We start from the raw sequence: 14,277 nt of genomic DNA on the forward strand, positions 1-14,277 counted from the left end.
GTGAGATGACTTCACCACATTTTCATAATAAGCGGAGCTAACGAATGCCTGAGGCACTGTTCTTTTTTCTTTCCTTTTCTTTTTTTCCAGTTTTATTGAGATATAACTGACATATTGTTTAAGTCTAAGGGGTATAACCTGTGGATTTGATACACTTGTATATTGCAAAATGACTACCATTGGAGTGTTTGTTAACACTTGAAGCTCTGTTCTTAAGAGGTTGACACCAGGGCGCCTGGGTGGCTCAGTTGGTTAAGCGACTGCCTTCGGCTCAGGTCATGATCCCGGAGTCCTGGGATCGAGTCCCGCATCGGGCTCCCTGCTCAGCAGGGAGTCTGCTTCTCCCTCTGACCCTCCCCCTCTCATGTACTCTCTCACTCTCTCAAAATAAATAATAAATACCTCTTTAAAAAAAAAAAGAGGTTGACACCAATCCATGTGTGTTTAGCAGTTCTGTTCATTTATATGGCATCACAAACAAGTTTATTTATTCTCTTGCTCATTCATTCATTCATTCATTCATGTATCCAACAATTACTTATTGAGATAGGAGCGGACACAAGAATGGACAAAGTATGGTCTCTGCTGTTCTCACAGAGATTACCTTCTATAGGGAAAACATAAACAGACAACTACAAGACAATATAGTAATTATTATAATTTTTCTTTTTTTAAAAGATTTTATTTATTTATCCGACAGAGAAGACACAGCAAGAGAAGGAACACAAGCAGGGGGAGTGGGAGAGGGAGAAGCAGGCTTCCCGCCGAGCAGGGAGCCCGATGCAGGGCTCGATCCCAGGACCCTGGAATCATGACCTGAGCTGAAGGCAGACGCTTAATGACTGAGCCACCCAGGTGCCCCATAGTTATTATTTTTCTACTACTACTACTAACATTGACTGTGTGCTGTCTATGTGCTAGGTGCAGTCCTAAATGCTTGCCATGCATCCTCTTGATGAATTCACACCACGGTCTTGTGCCTTGTGAAGTAAGTTTTACTATTATTCCTGTTTCAAAGATGAAAAAAATAAAACCAAGAGAGTTTTGGTAACTTAACCGAAGTCATACAATTTGGACAACCCCCGGGCTATTTTACTCCAAAGTCAAGGGCACGGTGAAATAGCATCTGAAGCCTAGGGGGTTAGGAAAGCTTTGCTGGACTGGGGAGGGTTGGCAGCAGGTGAATTTAGAGAGATGACCTTTCAAGCCCTTTAAGGATTTAGGACTTCATCCTGAAGTCATTGTAATAACATCTGTTTTAGTTATCTGTAATTGTAACAGTCCGCTCCAAAATTTAAGGGCTTAATACAAGTACCATTTAATTGCTCATGATTCTGTTGGTTAGGAATTTGGGCAAGGTTTAGCAGACTGCAGCTGGCCTCCTCTCTGCATGGTGTCAGCTGGCATGGCCCCACAAAGGCTGCAGGATCCCAGATGGCCTCACTTGCTCATTGTCTGGGACCTTGGTGGAGGCTTCGCCTGGATGCCTCAGTTCTCCACCACATAACTTCCAAAAGGGCCAAACTGGAGACTGCAAGGCCTTTTAAGGCCAAGGCCTTGAACCGTCATGGTATCATTTGTTTCACATTCTATTGGTCAAAGCAAGTTACAAAACCAGACAAGACTCAAGGGGAGAGAAGTGTGCTCTATCTTTTGATAGGAGGAGTTAAAAATCACATTGAAAAAAGACATTCACGATGGAAGGGATTGTTGTGGCCAGCTTGGGAAACAATCTACCACAACACTGCAGTGGTTTTTAAAAAGATTTTATTTATTTATTTGAGAGAGAGGGAGAGAGGGAGGGAGGGAGAGCAGGAGCAGGGTGGGGGGCAGAGGGAGAGGGAGAAGCAGACTCCCCGCTGAGCAGGGAGCCCAATGCGGGGCTCGATCCCAGGACCCCGGGATCATGACCTGAGCCAAAGGCAGATGCTTAACCAACTGAGCCACCCAGGAACCCCAACACTGCAGTGTTTTAAGAAGGGGTGCTGCTTGCAGAAAGGAGGAAGTAGGGTCCTGCAGTGATCTGGATGACAAGTTGGGTGGTCAGAATTAAAGCAGTTCTTCACCTGGTTGATGACCAGAATTGCCTGGAGGAGCTTATTAAAAAGGCAGATTCCCCGAAGCTATCACAGACATACTGAATCAGACATACTGAATCAGCTTCACACCTAGGGATACCTAGGTGTGAAGCTGAAAATATACATTTTGATGCTTTCTTTCAACAGGTATTTTATTGAACACCTGCTTTGTGCAACCACCATTCTATGCTCCGAGGATCAGGTAGTGAATGAAACAGACAAGCGTCCTGGTCTGTCCTGCGGGCAGGGAGTGAAGGAAGGGAGACGGACAAAAAACAAATGGACAACGAAATAAACGAATATCTGTGGATTTTGTACCAAAATCATTCTTTTCGGAAGGAAAACAATTAAATACTGTGAAAGTGTAATGAGTAATTGAGACTGCAGGTAGAGATGGAGAGAACGAACACATATGTAAAGGTTCTTTATTACAGCATTACTTGCAGTAGCGACAGGTTTGTTAAAAGCAACTTTATTGGGATGTAATTTAGGTACAATAAACTACACTCATCCAAAGTATACAATTCCATGAATTTCAACCGACATCATATCCCCTTATTTCCATCTCCCATCCCCAAGCAACTGCCTATTTGCTCTTGCATCCGACTCTTGATTTCGGCTCAGGTCATGATCTCAGGGTCATGAGATTGAGCCCCACGTCAGACTCCCCAGTGGGCATGGAGCCTGCTTAAGATTCTCTCCCTCCCCCTCTGCCCTTCCCCCTGCTCACACATGCCCTCTTGAGTGCTCTCTCTCTCTCTCAATAAAGAAAATCTTTTATAAAATATTATCCTGAATTATTTAGAATTCTACACAAATGAAATCATATAGTATATAATAGCAATGGATCTTTAAACAACCCGAATGAACAGCAATTGTGGTATTTTTGTGGTATTTTAATCAATGAAATACTATGTAGTCATGGGAATGGGGAGTCAGCTTTTTATGTACTAATTTGGAGTGATTTCCTAAAGCTATTGGTAGGTGGAAAAGGCATAGTGCAGAACAGGGCATAAAGTGTGCTGCCATTTATATAAAGAGAATAAAGAAAAAAATCCATATGTTTGCTTGTATGTGCATAGACTATCGCTGAAAAAAGCTGGCAATGCAGGTTGCTTCATGGGAAAAGAACTGGGTGTCTGGAAGACAGGAGTGGAAAGGAGACTTTTCACTAGAAACCCTTTGGTTCCTTTTGAATTTTGTACCTATTCAAAGGACAACTAAAATTTAAAATTTTTAAATCATGATAAGTACACTGGGTGTTATACGCAAACAATGAATCATGGAACACTACATCAAAAACTAATGATGTACTGTATGGTGACTAACATAACATAATAAAAAAAAGTACAATGATTGAGAAATTGCCCCCAAAGTTGGCAGAGGAAAGACTGTAATGTCAAATAAAAGGCCATAAACTTCAAATATCTTTGATTTTTTCAAAGATTTTACTTATTTATTTGAGAGATAGAGAGTGAGTGGGGAGAAGGGCAGAGGGAGAGGGAGAGAATTTCTTAAGCAGACTCCATGCTGAGTGCAGAGCCTGATGTGGGGCTTGATCTCATGACCCTGAGATCACAACCTGAGCCAAAACCAAGAGTAGGCCACTTAACCGACTGAGCCACTCAAGTGCCCCTTCAAACATATTTTTAAAGTTTTTATTTATTTATTTATGAGAGAGAGAGAGAGAGAGAGGGCAGAGGGGAGGAACATAGGGAGAGAGAGAGAATACTAAGCAGACTCCATGCTGAGTGTGGAGCCCAACTTGGGGCCCTGATCTCACAACCCTGAGACTATGACCCAAGCCAAAACCAAGAGTCGGACACCCAAGCAACTGATCTACCCAGGTGCCCCCAGCTTCAACTATTCTAATTAAGTTAAAATTATATTAAAGCCAGAAGCCACGTCTCAATTATCAACTAAAGAGAAAACCCCGAGAAAGAACTATAAAAAAGTTGAGGATTGGAGTTAAACAAGCTGATCCCGAAATTCATACGGCAAAAAGCAGCCAAAAAATCTGAAAAAACCTAAATGTGAGACAGGAATCCATAAAAATCCTAGAGGAGAACACAGCTAGTAACCTCTTCGACCTCAGCCTCAGCAACTTCTTGCAAGACACGTCTCTAAAGGCAAGGGAAACAAAAGCAAAAATGAACTATTGGGACTTCATCAAGATAAAAAGCTTTTGCACAGCAAAGGAAACAGTCGACAAAACCAAAAGACAACCGACAGAATGGGAGAAGATATTTGCAAATGACATATCAGATAAAGGGCTAGTGTCCAAAATCTATAAAAGAACTTATCAAACTCAACACCCAAAGAACAAATGATCCAATCAAGACATGGGCAGAAGACATGAACAGACATTTTTCCAAAGAAGACATCCAAATGGCCATCAGACACATGAAAAAATGCTCAACATCACTCGGCATCAAGGAAATGCAAATCAAAACCACAATGAGATACCACCTCGTACCAGTCAGAATGGCTAAAATTTACAAGTCAGGAAATGACAGATGTGGGTGAGGATGCAGAGAAAGGGGAACCCTCTTACACCATTGGTGGGGATGCAAGCTGGTGCAGCCACTCTGGAAAACGGTATGGAGGTTCCTCAGGAAGTTAAAAATAGAGCTACCCGACAACCCAGCAATTGCACTACTAGGTATTTACCCCAAAGATACAGATATAGAGAAAAGAAGGGCCATATGCACCCCAATGTTCATAGCAGCAATGTCCACAATAGGCAAACTGTGGAAGGAGCCGAGATGTCCTTCAACAGATGAATGGATCAAGAAGATGTGGTCCATATATACAATGGACTATTACTCAGCCATCAGAAAGGATGAATACCCAACTTTTACATCAACGTGGATGGGACTGGAGGGGATTATGCTAAGTGAAATAAGTCAAGCAGAGAAAGACAATTATATGGTTTCACTCATATGTGAAACATAAGGAATAGCACAGAGGACCATAGGGGAAGGGAGGGAAAACTGAATGGGAAGAAATCAGAGAGGGAGACAAACCATGAGAGACTCTGGACTCTGGGAAACAAACTGAGGTTTGTGGAAAAGGAGGTGGGTGGGGGGATGGGGTAACCAGGTGATAGGCATTAAGGAGGGCAGGTGTTGTGATGAGCCCTGGGTGTTATAGGCAACTAATGAATCATTGAACACTACACCCAAAACTAATGATATACTATACGTTGGCTAATTGAATTTAAATTAAAAAAATGCTTAAAAAACTGAAAAAAAACCCCAAAAAAGCCAAAAAATAAAAAAAGCAACAATAAGGGACCAGAACCATAAGATATTAAAACATAGAGCCTTAAGAGTGAAACTAGCATATCAAGAGACAGACCAATGGAATAGAAGAGAAAATCCAGAAATGGAAATTATTATGTAATGAAAGTGGTATCTTGAACCAGTAGGAAGAAGATGGACTTGGTGGGGTACCAGGTGGGGAGGTGGGACTGTAGGAATGGCTCACCTTATGGGTTCATTTTTATAGAGAACCTAAAACAATAATCAGATTGACTAAATCAACCTGCTTTTTTAAAATCATAATCAGGCATCATTGATTGTAAACAATGTCAATGATAAAATAATAAAATTCTCTCTCCACTCCAGTGGCTGGGTGGATTGCTCCCACCTGCCCCTTCTTCGGAATGCTGCTGAATGGAATCTTTAATACATTATGTTGGCACAACTAGGTAGTGTCACAGGAAAACAAAGAAAATGACTCAAATAGAAGGTGAAGGCTTTCTACAGCTCTTGTGCACCAGGAAGCATCTCAAAGCAGGATTGGAATTGGCCTAGGGCAAGGAAAAGAGAAGTGTATGTGACCTTGGTCTTGTCTCAGGTTGCAATTTTCTTTCTCTGGAACTGCTACAAAACTTTCCATTGGAATGGTTGAGAGAGGTCCAGTTTTTCAGCTCTTTCTTGGGATGGTTGATGCAATGGGCAATCTCGTTTTGACAGCTCTGTGTGTGTGTGCATAAGATAGAGATAGAGAAAGTGCAATAGAGAGGTGGGGCGGTGGAGAGAGAGAGAGAGAGAGAGAGAGATAGAGAGAGAGAGAGAGAGAGAGAATATCTTCAATCAAACCAAGGAATATATGCTCTCTCTATTGACAACTTTTGGACCAGTTTGGGTCATGAGCCCACTTCTGGAACAATAACAGTCTCCCACGGAGAAATGATGGATTGCTTGATTAAAGCCTGGGGCTTTGCATCCCTGGGGAGGGCAAAGGGATTAGCACAATTGGCCTAGGTTTCTCAGGATCCACCCTTCAAGTTGGATCACCTTCTGGCAAATTACATGGGCTGAACAGCAAGAGGCAGATATCTAAATAAAAGTCAAGAAAATGAATGAGGGACAGATGATGGGTATGTAACCAACAGCGGCACCATATATGCTTATTCCAAAGTGAGATGCACAAGTAGACATTTAATTGTAACAAACTTTTACAACATTCTTAGAATCTTATGAGTAAATATAGGAACCTCGGAAGGGAAAAGAGCACCGTGTTTAAGGGCATGAGCTCTGAGGTCAGACTGCCAGAGTTTCAATCCCAGGAACCTTGTGACCACAATCAGGTCAATGTTCTCGAACTTCACTTTCCTATCATGTAAAATGATGACAGCGACAATGATGATGACAGTATGGGATGCTACAGATTTCATGGGATTGTTGTGAGGAGTAAATGAAACAATGGATGGTAAGGCAGAGTGCATAATAAGGGCTCAAAATCACCCTTAAGTCATTGACCTGCAATTGGAACTGTTGTGATATTGAATTTGATTAATAATCATTTTCGTTGTGTGAGGATCTGACAGTATTTTCCTGAGATGTTTCCCACTGATCCAGGTGACTAACGGATGTTTTCCCCTGGTAGCATGATGCGTGTCAATGGGAACAACTGAACATTCCCATCCCCAGACTCCTGTGGCAAGAACAGGTTGACGTGACGATGCGTAGATTGATCCGCCCGGCCCCTCCACCTGAAAGTATTAAATCTATGATGGCATTTTCATGATAACATTGACGTTCTCCTTTCCTCACTTTTCAGGGCAATGTCTCTAGGTTGACTCTCTAATTGACTCTCCTCTTACAACCGTGGTGAGGCTCCAGAGTTCCAGCAGAGCTCAAATGTTATGTAATTTTCACTTGTTTCTTTAGCTTAACCTAGCTGGAGAGAGGTCTCCACACACCCACAGATATTTCATTGACCCCTTGCCTGGAACTGAGTGCAATTTCTCACTTCTACTTATGACCAGAGCAGAATGCCACAGAATGCAGGGACCAATGAAGGGACTGAAGCCCCTCCCCCTCGTCCACTGCATCGACTCCTCCTGTTTTTTCAAACAATGATCGGCATTTTCTTGGTTTTATGTTGACTATTAGACAAATGCAGCTCCAAGACAGATCCCTTAGAAGACCTTCCTTCGCCACAGATCGCCACCGTTCATTCAGATAGACCCTTGGTTGTCAAGGCAAGTTCTGAACCATCACCACCTGAAATCTGGCTTCTTCCTTCTGTACTCCTCAGATTACAGTATAATCTGATTCCTTCTCCGTAATCACAAGAAAGCAACCATCTTTCTCGAGGCTGAATTCCCAGAACATCACTCTCACTCTTCCATCAACTTTGACACCTATCTCTCTTCTCAACTCTTACATCACCCTTAAAAATAGTATTTCCAGGGGCACCTGGGTGGCTCAGTCAGTTAAGCGTCTGCCTTCAGCTCAGGTCATGATCCCAGGGTCCTGGGATCGAGCCCCACATCGGGCTCCCTGCTCTGCGGGGAGTCTGCTTCTCCTTCCCCCACCCCCCCTGCTTGTGTTCCCTCTCTCGCTGTCTCTCTCTCTCTCTGTCAAATAAATCTAAAATCTTTTAAAAAAACAGTTATTTCCAGTGCCACTGACCACACCTGTCAGGACAGGACTTGGTAACAGGATGGATGCCTGTCGTGTGCGGCTGCTGGAGACAGTAAGTCCAATGTGAAGCGGGAAGGCAAAGCAGGAAGCTGGGACAGTGCAGGGGAGGTGAAAGAAACATTTAATAATGTGTAAAGATATAGTCAGCAACAGTGAATTTTACTCCAGTGCATGGGCTTGGACATTTATGTGTTTTCAGTTTTGCCCGACAAATTAGTTTCCTCTATAAACACAAAATCTACTCTCCATTCTTGGCTCACCTCACTTTAAAACAACCCAAGAGTCTGTAATGTAATTCTTGTTGTATTTGTATAGATTTCATTTTTTAAAAATGTTTTACGTATTTATTTGTCAGAGAGAGCGAGAGAGAGCGAGCACAAGCAGGGGGAGCGGCAGCCAGAGGGAGAAACAGGCTCCCCGCTGAGCAGGGAGCCTGATGCGGGGCTCGATCCCAGGACCCCAGGATCACGACCTGAGCCGAGGGCAGATGCTTAACCGACTGAGCCACCCAAGCATACCTAGATTTCATTTTTATGTCTGTGATAACAATAAAGGATCTTGTTTTATGTTGGAATGTTTTCAAAACACTTTAGAAACGTTTTGAGTGGCAAAGAATACTTGGTATTTTAGATATTATCTACAATTCAACTTATTTGAATGTAATATAACTGCTTCCAGGGAGATGAGGAGAACCCCAGACATTCTGGGACTTTTCTTTTGTCCCTTTGCAAATTGAAGTGCCCAAATATGGATAGATTTTTAAAAATTTTATTTTATTATGATAGTCACCGTACATTACATCATTAGTTTTTGATGTAGTGTTCCATTATCCATTGTTTGCATATAACACCCAGGGCTCCATGCAGAACGTTCCCTCCTTAATACCCATCACCAGGCTCATCCATCCCCCCACCCCCCTCCCCTCTAGAACCCTCAGTTTGTTTCTCAGGGTCCATCGTCTCTCATGGTTCATCCTCCCCTCCAATTCACCCCCTTCATTTTTCCCTTCCTACTTTTTTTTTAACATATAATGTATTATTTGTTCCAGGGGTACAGGTCTGTGATTCAACAGTCTACACAATTCACAGCGCTCACCATAGCACATACCCTCCCCAGTGTCCATCACCCAGCCCCCCATCCCTCCCACCCCCCTCCCCTCCAGCAACCCTCGGTTTGTTTCCTGAGATTAAGAGTCTCTTACGGTTTGTCTCCCTCTCTGGTTTCATCTTGTTTCATTTTTTCCTCCCTTCCCCTATGCTCCTCTGTCTTATTTCTTAAATTCCTCATATCAGTGATATCATATGATACACGTCTTTCTCGGATTGACTTATTTCACTTACCGTAATACCCTCTAGTTCCATCCACGTCGTTGCAAATGGCAAGATTTGGGGGTTTTGATGGCTATGTAATATTCCATTGTATATATATGCCACATCATCTTTATCCATTCATCTGTTGATGGACATCTAGGCTCTTTCCATAGTTTGGCTATTGTGGAGATTGCTGCTATAAACACTGGGATGCAGGTGCCCTTTCGGATCCCTACATTTGTATCTTTGGGGTAAACACCCAGTAGTGCAATTCCTGGGTCATATGGTAGCTCCATTTTCAACTGTTTGAGGAGCCTCCATACTGTTTTCCAGAGTGGTTGCACCAGCTTGCATTCCCACCAACAGTGTAGGAGGGTTCCCCTTTCTCCACATCCCCGCCAACATCTGTCGTTTCCTGACTTGTTAATTTTAGCCATTCTGACTGGTGTGAGGTGGTATCTCATTGAGGTTTTGATTTGGATTTCCCTGATGCCGAGCAATGTTGAGCACGTTTTCATGTGTCTGTTGGTCATTTGGATGTCTTCTTTGGAGAAATGTCTGTTTATGTCTTCTGCCCATTTTTGATTGGATTATTTGTTCTTTGGGTGTTGAATTTGATAAGTTCTTTATAGATTTTGGATACTAGCCCTTTATCTGATATGTCATTTGCAAATATCTGGAGAGGAGATTTTTTTTTTCTCTATATTTGGGCAAGGCAGATGAGCCTATGGTGTAACCTGCACACAGATTCGCTAAAAGTTCTTTCTTTTAAAAACAGGATAGAGGTAAAATACGGGAAAGAAAAAAGTTAAGTAGTTGAAAGTCTTATCCCAGGATGGATGATGGGTTGGAAAGGTTCAACCCTTTGGATAGACACAGGCCCATAGAAGCATTGATGACTACAGCCAGCAGATGGCAGCAGGGGGCCATGTCGGGAGAATTCACCCACGGGGAAAAGCCCCACTTGGACCTTTGGGCCTAGGAACCAGCATCTACTGGGAATTGGTAGAGGATCTGATGCATTTCCCAGTAGAAACAAAACAAAACAAAACAAAAAACATGAGTGCCAGAGTCTTCCAGAAGCCCAGGGTTAGAGTCTGGCAACTAAAAATGAAGGGCCCACAGAGCACAGTGATTATAGTCAACAGTACTGTATTATAAACTTCCAAGCGGCTAAAAGACTAGATCCCAATTGTTCTCACCACAGAAGAGAAATAATTATGTAATGGGGTAGAGGTGTTAGCTAACACTATGGTGGTAATCAAACTGCAGTATATAAATGTATCAAATCGACATGTCGTACCCCTTAAGCTGACACGATGTTGTATATGGAAATTATATCTCGATGAGTATTAAAAAAAAGAATAAATACAATGAAGGGTGCTCACTTCAGCAGCACGTGTACGAAAATTGGAACGATACAGAGAAGATTAGCATGGCCCCTCGCAAGGACACGCAAATTCATGAAGCCTTCCATATTGAACACAAAAATATAAGGGTCCAGAGCCCTCGGTTGCCCTAGTCTGTGAGACGAAGAGGGGAAGGGAGGCACTGGAGTGAAGTCATAGGAGAAAGAGTGGGAGGAGGGTCAGTCTGTGACACACAGGTGACAGTGGAGAGTAGGAAGCAGGTTAGAAAGGGTGGGGGTCATTTCTTTTTGTGTGACCTGGCAGTGGCACTGATTTTAACCTGCTCTAAGAATAAGAGGAAGCAACCCAAATGTCCTTCAATGGATGAATGGGTAAGCAAAATGTGGTGTGTACATACAGGGGAATATTATTTGGCTTAAAAAGGGAGGAAATTTTGAGGTGCTTGGCTGGCTTAGTTGATTAAGCGTCCAACTCTTGATCTCGGCTCCCAGCTCTTGATCTCCGGGTCGTGAGTTCAAGCCCCGCCTGGGGCTCCATGCGAGGCATGGAGCCTACTTTAAGAAAAAAAAAAAAAGGAAGGAAATTCTGACACAGCCTACAACGTGGATGAAACTTGAGGACATTATGCCACGTGAAATAGCCCAGTCACAAATACCATAAAAAGACAAATACGGTATGACTGTACACATATGAGGTATCTAGAATAGTCAAGTTCATAGAGATAGAAAGTCGAATGGTAGTTGCCAGGGACTGAGGGGAGGGAGGAATGGGAATTTGTTGTTTAATAGGTATAGAATTTTGGTTTTGCAAGATGAAAATTTCTGGAGGTTGGTTGTACCACAATGTGAATATACTTAACACTACCGAGCTTAAAAATACTTAAAAATGGTAAAGATAGTAAATAAGGTGCCATGTCTTCTGATCCTTAAGGAGTTGTAGGCCATGCCAGGCAGGGTGGTAGGACAGGGCGTTGACATCAAGTTAATGTAAAAAATAATAATACTTCACATTTAAATGGCACTTTGCAATTTTTTAAGACACACTTTTTTAATTTAAATTTTGTTAGTTAACATACAGTGCAGTATTGGTTTCTGGAATACAATTCAGTGATTCATCACTTCCATACAACACCCAGTGCTCGTCACAACAAATGCCCTCTTTAACACCCTTCGCCCATCTAGCTCATACCCCGTCCACCTCTCTCCATCAACCCTCAGTTTGTTCTCTATCATTAAGAGTCTCTTATGGCTTGTTTCCCTCTCTCCTTTTTTTCTTTCCCCCCTACCCCCATGTTCATCTGTTTTCTTTCTTAAATTCCACATATAAGTGAGATCATATGGTATTTGTCTTTGACTGACTGACTTCACTTAGCATAATACACTCTAGCTATAACCACCTCATTGCAAATGGCAAGATTTCATTCTTTTTGATGGCTGTGTAATATTCCATTTCTTTATCCATCCATTAGTCAATGGACATTTGGGCTCTCTCTGTAGTTTGGCTATTGTTGATGATGTTGCTATAAACATTGGGGTGCATGTGCCTCTTCGAATGAGTATTTTTGTATCCTTTGGTTAAATAATAGTGCATTGCTGGGTCATAGAGTAGTTCTATTTTTAACTTTTTGAGGAACCTCCACACTGTTTTCCAGAGTGGCTGCACCATTTTGCATCCTACCAACAGTGCAAGAGCGTTCCCCTTTCTCCGCGTCCTCACCAACATCTGTCATTTCCTGACATGTTAATTATAGCCATTCTGACAAGTGTGAGGTGGTATCTCATCATGGTTTTGACTCGTACGTCCCTGATGATGAGTGTTGTTGAACATCTTTTCACGTGTCTGTTAGCCATCTGGATGTCTTCTTTGGAAAGGTGTCTATAGGAATGCATCAAAATCCTAGAGGAGAACACAGCTAGTAACCTCTTTGACATTGGCTACGGCGACCTCTTCCAAGACATATCTCTAAAGGCAAGGGAAACAAGAGCAAAAATGAACTTCTGGGACTTCATCAAGATAAAAAGCTTTTGCACAGCGAAGGAAACAGTCAACAAAACTAAGAGGCAACCCACAGAATGGGAGAAGATATTTGCAAATGACATAACAGATAAAGGGCTACTATCCAAAATCTATAAAGAACTTCTCAAACTCAACACCCAAAAAACAAATAATCCAGTCAAAAAACGGGCAGAAGACATGAGCAGACACTTCTCCAAAGAAGACATACAAATGGCTAACAGACACATGAAAAAATGTTCAACATCACTAGCCATCAGGGAAATACAAATCAAAGCCACAATGAGGTACTACCTTACACCAGTAAGAATGGCAAAAATTAACAAGACAGGAAACAACAAGTGTTGGCAAGGATGTGGAGAAAGGGGAATCCCCCTCCACTGTTGGTGGGAATGCAAGCTGGTACAGCCACTCTGGAAAACAGTGTGGAGGTGCCTCAAAAAATTAAAAATAGAGCTACCCTATGACCCAGCAATTGCACTCCTGGGTATTTACCCCAAAGACACAGATGTAGTGAAAAGAAGGGCCATATGCACCCCAATGTTCATAGCAGCAATGTCCGCAATAGCCAAACTGTGGAAAGAGCCGAGATGCCCTTCAACAGATGAATGGATCAAGAAGATGTGGTCCATATATACAATGGAATATTACTCAGCCATCAGAAAGCATGAATACCTACCATTTGCATCGACATGGGTGCAACTGGAGGGGATTATGCTAAGCGAAGTAAGTCAAGCAGAGAAAGGCAATTATCACATGGTTTCACTCAAATGTGGAACATAAGGAATAGCGTGGAGGACCACAGGGGAAGGGAGGGAAAAATGGGGGGGCGGGAATTGGAGGGAGAGATGAACCATGAGAGACTCTGGACTCCGGGAAACAAACTGAGGGTTTCAGAGGGGAGGGGGGTGGGGGAAGGGGTAACTGGGTGATGGGTATTAAGGAGGGAACGTGTGGTGATGGGCACTGGGTGTTAGGTGCAACTGATGAATCGTTGAACACTACAACAAAAACTAATGACGTACTATATGCCGGCTAATTGAACATAATAATAATAATAAAAGAGATAACAAGTGTTAGTGAGGTTGTAAAGAGATCCTTATGCACTGTAGTTGGAAGTGTAAATTGGTACATTCACTGTGGAAAAAGCTATGGAAGTTCCTCAAAAAGTGAAAAATGGAACTACCAAATGATCCAGCAATCCATCTCTGGGTATATAATCAAAAGAAATGAAATCACTATCTTGTTGCAGAAGCAGACTAAAGCAAATGTTTTGTTGTGCTGATGCTTTTGCTGACTCATAAATATGTGAAAACTTATCAAGTTGTGTATTTTAAATGCATTCAGCTTCTCTTATATCAATTAAACCCTAATGAAGATGTTAAAAATGAAAACATTTTAAAAAAGAAAGGTGTCTGTTCACGTCTTCTGCCCATTTCTTAACTGGATTATTTGTTTTTTGGGTGTTGAGTTTGGTAAGTTTTTTATAATTTTGGATTGTAACCCTTTATCAGGTATGTCATTTGCAAATATCTTCTCCCATTCCGTAGGCTGCCTTTTAGTTTTG

At 42.2% G+C, this 14,277-nt stretch overlaps 1 non-coding gene across 1 annotated transcript; it reads left to right on the plus strand.

Annotated features, from left to right (window-relative positions):
* Positions 1-10,707: 10,707 nt before the first annotated feature.
* LOC112813054 (U6 spliceosomal RNA) lies at positions 10,708-10,810 on the plus strand. The gene has a single exon (XR_003205436.1). It is a non-coding gene; the product is annotated as a U6 spliceosomal RNA (small nuclear RNA).
* The last annotated feature ends 3,467 nt before the right edge of the window (positions 10,811-14,277 follow it).

The sequence above is a fragment of the Callorhinus ursinus genome, unplaced genomic scaffold (assembly GCF_003265705.2).
Source record: "Callorhinus ursinus isolate GAN/ISIS: 27379988/994484 unplaced genomic scaffold, GSC_fseal_2.0 scaffold16, whole genome shotgun sequence".
Taxonomy (NCBI): domain Eukaryota; kingdom Metazoa; phylum Chordata; class Mammalia; order Carnivora; family Otariidae; genus Callorhinus; species Callorhinus ursinus.